Source organism: Malania oleifera, chromosome 5, assembly GCF_029873635.1.
Source record: "Malania oleifera isolate guangnan ecotype guangnan chromosome 5, ASM2987363v1, whole genome shotgun sequence".
Classification (NCBI taxonomy): Eukaryota; Viridiplantae; Streptophyta; class Magnoliopsida; order Santalales; family Ximeniaceae; genus Malania; species Malania oleifera.
In genome coordinates this window covers 11,045,517-11,054,226 of record NC_080421.1, presented here as the reverse complement: position 1 = coordinate 11,054,226, position 8,710 = coordinate 11,045,517, and positions in this window count along the sequence as shown.

The window sequence follows — 8,710 nt, the reverse complement described above, 5'->3', positions numbered from 1 at the left end:
GAAATGAACTAGATTAAGGGGTAGGATTAATGGCGTAAATTTGTGAGTTGTAACCGTACAATTTAAAGGTAGTAATAATTTGGTCACAATTTAGATTTTAATTGTAATTCCAAGTTTGATCTGCAATAGGTATAAGTATATGACTTATCTTCTGAAGAGATCTCTCAATCAACTTACTTACATAATACTATAGGTCCAATCCCTTCTTTCCCTCTTATTTCTATTGTTTCTACTTCTTTCTTCATCTCTCAGCCCCCTACCATTTGGGATCACTTAAAAAATAAGTACTTTTATCATCTATCACTTAAAATAAGTACTTTTATAAAAATAAAATAAAATATTTGACTTGTGCTACAACAAACACAAATACTTATTTTAAAATGTTTTTCCAAACTCATTTTTGAGAATTATTTAAGTGAATTTTGAAGAGTAATCAAAGATAACTTTTTTGTCACTTATAAGTGGCACTGTTCATAGGTGGGATCAATTTTTTAAATATAAGAAAATTTAGTGAGTATTTAATAATTTTAAAAAATATATTAAAAGAAAATCATATGCTATTTTATTTTGTATTACAATATATTAATTATTAATGAAACATGATTTAGCTATGGAATGAATAAGAAGAGCCATATATTAATTCAAATTAATATTAAATATAAAAATATTAATTTAATAAATACTATTTTTTAAAAAATAAATTAATATGATAATCATATATTATAAATATAAAATTAAGAACAAGATTATTGTTTATCAAAGAATAAAATTATATTATTTTTACTTGATAAAAATATTTAAACATTAACTTAATTATTAACTAAATTTTTAATAAAAATTAAGCATATATTATTTTATTATGCCGTATAACCTATTAATTATTGAAAAAAAATAATTAAATTCTGAAATGAATAAAAATAACCATCTATAAATTTAAATTAATGTTAAATAAATTAAAAATTTTAGTTTGGTTATTAATACTATTTTTACATAAATTAATGAGGTAATCATATGTTATATATATACATTAAAAACAAGTTTATTGCTAATTGATAAATAATATTACACTATTTTAGCCAATAGAAAATATTTAAATTTTAATTAAAAATTAATATACTTATCATTTAAATTTCTAATTATAAAAATATTAATATTTTTATTAAACATATATTTTAAAATAATTATATATATATATATATATATATTATTTTACTATGTATTATGACATATTAGTTATTATAAAATCAATTATGGATTGAAAAAAATTATATATTAATTTAACATTAAATAAGTTAAAATTTTGATTTAATTAGTAATATTGTTTTCATCATAATTTAATAAGATTGTAATATTTTATAAATATACATTAATAACAAGATTATTGTTAATTAAAAATAATAATTTTATATTATTTAAAAAAAAACACATTTAAAATTTAATTATAAATCATTATAATAATTATTAATATTTTTAATTTAAAATATATTTAAAAAATCATATAAGACCTGTTAATCGTCCCACCCGAGAGTATATAGTCCAAGAGGGGGGGGTAAATGGACTCTTTTCACGTATTTAAAATTTTCTCTACAAAACGAAACTCATGGCAAAATTAAAGCAATTAAATCACAATATACAAAATATAAATCATGCACACGACAAATAAAATAAAGAGTAAGGAGAAAAAAGCTTGACACCGGTAGTTAACGTGGTTCAACACCAAGCCTATGTCCATGCCTTAGCACCAAACTAAGGATTCCACAATCTATTATCAATACTCCATCACCGGTGGAGCAAGCCTTACAACTCGGGAAGAAATCCCTATACTTTGGAACAAATCCCTACACTCGGGGATAAATCTCTATCCGCTCACAAAGAGCCTTCAATTCATAAAGAACCTTCACAAACAACGGTTCACAAAGAACCTTTACACCAAGAAGATGATTTACAAAGAGAATGCTCCTTATTAAGCTAATATCAAATATAATTCAAACCACACACTACTCTCTTAAGGAATGATTCAAACAAGATGAATGGGCAAGAGAGATTGAGCACTTGCGAATGAAAGACAAAGACACTAAGTGCTAAGTGTTTAGGTTTTGGATAAAATGATATTTTTCCTCAATATGATCAACAATGCTCAAAATCATCTCCAAACAAGCCTAATAGCTTGTATTTATAACAAAAGAGCCAAAGAAGCCATTAACTAGCCATTGGGAGCAAGTCCTAAATGTTTGGCTCGAGTTCTAGCGGTTGGAGCGCTGAGCTCGAGGCCAATGGTTGACCAGACACCCTTACTGGTCGACCAGTCACCTGGTTTGCAAAAAAAAAAAAATGGCTACTGGAAAAACTAGTCGATCATTCCCTGTTTTGGTCAACCATTCCCCTGTTCTGGTCGATTAAAGCCCTTAATCAAAAAAATTCATCAGCATAAAAGTTGTGGAATTTTTTTCTTAGCTTTCCATAAATACCAAGATCGTCCCTTTTGGACTCTTCTAGTAAAAGGCTATGCCCGAAATACCAAATGGTGTCCAGGACTCAAGGTTGCACTACGTTAGTCGACGATTGCTCTAAAAGCCTTTTAATGATTTAAAACATTCTTGGATAAAAGTATATAAAATATATTAAGTCTAATGAAGATTAAAACTTGTCCAAGAGAGTTTCCCTTTGAACATAAGATATCTTGTTAATAAAAACACATTTGAAAAACCATTTTGTTATCTTATATACTTGTATGTCCTTTATTAAAAATATACTTTACTTTATTTGCAACCTTAGGACATAAGACTCGTTTTGATAAAATCGAGACTAAGTATGAAGATGTTCAAAATACTAAGATGTTTGAAAACTTGTCCTTTTAGAAAACATATTTGAGTTTAGGATTCATTTAACAAACTCTTAAGTTTAACTTTGAAAACTATGAAAGTTGAGTTTGTGATTTTAGTGCAATCCTATAAACTCATGTGTCCTAGTATGCATATGCAATTTGCTCAACTCTTACTCAGAAATCATGCAAGAAACAAAACCGTAAGAGTTACAAAATAAACTACCTCAAACACACACCCATTACATAAAATATAATATTAAACTTCCTTTGGTTGTGCTTGGGTTCTTTCCGAGTATGTGTCCATTTGATCTTCCTACTCGACGTCAACTCTATAACGACTCGAAAATTCTACTGTATTATTATTATTATTATTATTATTATTATTATTATTATTATCACGTATTAAACTCTAATACCATGCTATAATATCCTGAATCCCAAGTGGGTACCGGGCTAACTTGTCCATATTTCGACTAAAACATGAGGCGGAAATTTATACATAAATTTTGAATACAATACAAGAGTTCTAGAACCATCATATCGTATATACACGTCTCCCCAAAACCAGGATAATACTACAACCAAAAGTAATACCAAATGTATCTATATACATATACAAACTAATGTCTCACCAGCACTATCTTCAAACCCCAATAATTAATCCTTCCTGGAGCTATCTAAGATTGGCTCCCTAAATCTTCTGAAATGTTAAAAGATTATAGGGGTGAGACACCTCTTAGTAAGACATGATAGATTATTGTCAGTGTATGGCAACATGAGTTCTGGTGTAGCATAACTTATAACTTTTAAATAATTAACTAGTAAATCATGTAAATATGTACTTATATATATATATATATATATATATATATATTTAGCAACATACATGCTTTTCTTCATAAACATACTTTATCATAATAGATTCCTCTGTGTACATAAATCGTTTGATATATCTATACATACATAAAAATTTTCCCTAGGACATTCATAAATCTCATCATGTATGAACCCTACATGACTGAGTTGTGCAGCTCGTAGGCTGGACTTAACAGTGACTGACCTACCATGTTAAGTCAAAGTATATATATATGTATATTTAGCAACATACATGCTTTTGTTCCTAAACATAATTTATCATAATAGATTCCTCTGTGTACATAAATCGTCTGATATATCTATACATACATAAAAATTTTCCTTGAAACATTCATAAATCTTGTCATGAATTAACACCACATGACCAGGTTGTGCAGCCCGTAAGCTGGACTTAACAGTGACTGTGTAACGACCTTAAAAATCTTAATATAAAATGAAACATACTAAATAGAATAGTCAACCTGAACCCGTGGGTAACGGGGACATCTGTCAATCACAGCGGAAACCTAAGCAGCAGTAAATATAAATTACATTCTTAAAACCATAGAATACATAATACCAAAGCCTACTATAATTTTATAATAATGTGTTTATATACAATCTCCAAAAATGCCAAAAATAACCCTAGGATCATACAACAAAAATCTTCTGATCCAAGATCCACACTTACCTTTCTAGTAGGGAAGCTCAATTCACTCAACGGGGGCCTTGACCCGCCAGTCTCTCTGGGTTTCCTGAAAATCATTTAATGTTCGGGGGTGAGACATTTCTCAGTAAGGGAAAATAAACTAAATACAACTGTGTAGCAACATGAACATTTAAGGCAATTATACATATACAGTACATTTCATATTTTTGTAAACGTTCATCATTTCATATTGAATAATCACATACTTTCATATTTGCTAATAAATCATATCGTACATAAAACATCTGTTATAACTGATAATACTGAAAACATACCTAGGATGAATAGCTAGTTGATGTCATGTATTACCCCCTATGACGGGTTATGCAGCTCGAAGGCGGGACTCGACAATGGCTGGCCGACCACTGCCGAGTCCAGAATGTCTATAAGTACGATGGGCCCGCCACACCGTGGTTCGAACTGCCAGATGGACGTCCACCTGGACTATCCATCTCCCACCCCCTTGTGGGGTGGTTAGCACCAATTTGATCATAGATATCTGATTTATAAGCTACGGTACTGTGCTCCTGAACTGAACTAAACTAACATCCGAGTTCTGATAACATATAATACATGATATTATAGCATTTTTCATCATTTCATAATTATGGTTTCGCGCCGAACATTTCATAAATACGGCCTCATGCCGATCGTTTCATAAATACAGCCTTCGACCTAACATTTCATAAATATGGTCTCGTGCCAAAATCATACATAAATACGTCCTCGCGCCGAAATCATACATAAATACGGCCTCACATCGAAATCATTTCATAAATACGGCCTCGTGCCAAAATCATTCATATATGTATATCATTCTGAAAATAATCAATTTATCATGTATTTTCAACATCATAATGTACTGTATTCTTTCATAATTTCTCAAAACATACTTCATTCATATCATTGTCATATCATGATATTTTTTCACGTAAAATAATATTCATGCCACACATTTGCCGTATAAAACCATACATTGTATTTTAAAATCATAGTTTTTGACATCTTATACATACATATTCATTTCAACATATTAGCAGTATTTTGCCAAATGTGCAATTCCTTCGTAATATACAGATATAATACATGTTTTTCTAGAAATAAATTTACTTATACATAATAATAATTTGTATGGAAAATAACTGCTTTAGTTTATTCCCTTACTTGGCTACTAAGAAAAGCCCATATAAATTCTGAACTCACACTCGTAGGATTTTCTAATCAATACCCTGAAAATGAAGACTCCCAGTACTAAACTTCAGTATTTCCATGCGTATATCATTTTCTATAATTACCGTAAAACCAAATTTGACATAAAAAGTCCTACCTCAACTTAGGGATGATTTTCAACGGAGTTCCATCGACGATCCGCTCCGACAGATATGCAGAGAACTTCTCAAGGAGTGTCGTGGTGATTTCAGATTGTCGATCCAGCAAAAATATGGCTCGAAATCGAAGGGAGGAGAGGAGAGAGAGAGAGAGAGAGAGAGAGAGAGAGAGAGAGAGAGAGAGAGAGAGAGAGAGAGAGATTTTTGTAAATTTTGACATTTAAATCCGGGTTTTTGATATTTATAGGACTGGATTTGTCAACGAGACACGTCACCTTGTCGATGAGTCCTGTAGAAAGTTCGTCGATGAACCTGCACCTTCGTCGATGAATTTTAGGCTTCTCTAAAACCCTCTCTCGGTATCTTCTTGTCAACGAATCCCCTGTGTTCTTCGACGAGGCCCTGATAATTTTCATTTTTATTTAAATTACATTATTATTCGGGTTGTCATATTCTCCCCTCCTTATAAAATTTCGTTCTCGAAATTTACTATTCATATAATTCATCATCTCTTATTAGGCAAAATGGTCTACTTATTTTATTACTTACCCTCACTCATGGCGGAGGAATACCGTGGTTACATTTAAAGTCTTGGGAGATTACATATACCAAAAGAAAATTTCCCCAAAACTAAAATACCTCATACTATTTAAAACATTACATGTACCTACAAAATAAACATTACATATTTACTTACATTTCTTAATTACGTATGGACTTCTTGGAATAATTGCGGATATTTCTGTCTGATCTGTTCCTCGAGTTCCCAAGATGCCTCTTCTATTGCATGATTCCTCCATAAAACCTTTACTAGAGGAATTTTCTTATTACGTAGTTCTTGTTCCTTTCTGTCTAGTATTTGCACCGCTACCTCCTCGTAGACTAGCAAATCACTGAGTTCTAACTCACCATAGCTAATAATATGAGAAGGTCTGGGACATACTTCCTCAACATAGATACGTGAAATACGCCGTGCATCCTGGATAGTGTAGGTGGCAAAGCTAGCCTGTAGGCCACTGACTCCACTTTCTCTAAAATCTTAAACAGACCGATGAACCTAGGGCTAAGTTTACCCTTCCTACCAAACCTCATAACTCCTTTTAACAGAGCTATCTTTAAAAATACGTGATCACCCACATCAAACTCCAAATTCCTGTGGCGATTGTCGGCATAACTCTTCTGTCGGCTCTAAGCTGCACTGATTCTATCCCTGATAAGTCCAACTTTATCATACGCCTATTGTACCAGCTCTGGCCCCATAACTCTCCGCTCACCCATCTCATCCCAATACAAAGGAGATCGACATCTCCTACTGTACAATGCTTCAAATGGTGCCATGCCAATACTGGACTGATAACTGTTATTATACGCAAACTTTACCAGCCGCATGAACTGAGTCCAACTATCCCCAAAATCTAATACACACGCTCGGAGCATATCTTCTAGTATTTGTATCATCCTCTTAGTCTTCCCATTTGACTGAGGATGGAATGCTGTGCTAAATGATAGCTGAGACCCTAAAGCTTCCTGCAAGTTCCTCCAAAATCGTGACGTGAATCGCGGGTCTTGATCTGACACAATAGATACACACACTCTATGAGAACAAACTATCTTCTGAATATAAATCTACGCTAAATGACTGAGGGAATAGTTGATCTTGATAGGGAGAAAATGGACGGACTTAGTCAACCGGTCTACTATCATCCAAATCGCATTCTGGCCATGGGATGTCGACGACAGCCCTGAGGAAAAATCCATAAATATATGATCCCACTTCCACTTTAGGATAAATAGCGGCTACAACTGACCCACTGGCCTTTGGTGCTCAGCTTTTACCTGCTAGCACGTCAAATATTGGGCTACATACTCGGCAATCTCTCTCTTCATACCACTTCACCAATAAAACTCTCGTAGATCCTTGTAAATTTTTGTACTGTCGAGATGAACTGTATACAAAGATCTGTGAGCCTCCTCTAAAATAGTCCTCCTAATGTCAGCATTAGCAGGAACACACAGTCTAGAACGGAACTACAAAGTTCCGTAATCTGTAATGCAGAATTCCTCTCCCTGACCACTCTGCACTCTATCCATTATCTTTACCAATTCTGAATCTTCTTTCTGGGCTGCTTTAATTCTTTCTTACAGAGTAAACTGTACCACTAAGTTGGAGATATATACTGGAGTATTACTCTCTATAAATTAATGCCGAGTCTCTCTGGATCCATCATGATCAGACGCTGGATCTCCATAGCTGCCAAGGCTGATTCCCCAGACTTCCTACTCAGTGCATCAGCTACCAAGTTTACTTTCCCTGGGTGGTAACTGATAGTACAATCAAAATCTTTAATTAACTCTAACCACCTTCTCTGTCTCATATTCAATTCTTTCTAGGTGAAGAAATACTTTAAACTCTTGTGGTCGGAGAAAATCTCGCACTGCTCATCGTACAGGTAATGTCTCCAAATTTTCAATGCATGTACCACTGCAGCCAATTCAAGATCATGGGTAGTGCAACGACCTCAATTTCCTTAATATAAAATGTAACATAATAAATAGAAAAGTCAACCCGAACCCGTGGGTAACGGGGACACCTGTCAATCACAGCAAAAACCTAAGCAGCAGCAAGCATAAAATCTAAATCATCCATCCATAAAGCATAATACTAGAGTTTACTACAACATCATATAACTGTATTTATATACATCCTCATAAACTACAAATAACTCTAGGATCAAACAAAAAATAATTCTGACCCTAGTACAAAATCTTACCCTCCTAACAGGGTAATATTACTAACTCAATGACGGCCACGACCCGCCGGTCACTTAGGATCTCCTGAAAAATTAATTAATGTTAGGGGTGAGACACATCTCAGTAAGGGAAAATAAACTAAATACAACTGTGTGGCAACATGAACATTTAATGCAATTATACATATACAGTACGTTCCATATTTTCGTAAACGTTCATCATATCATACTGAATAATCACATG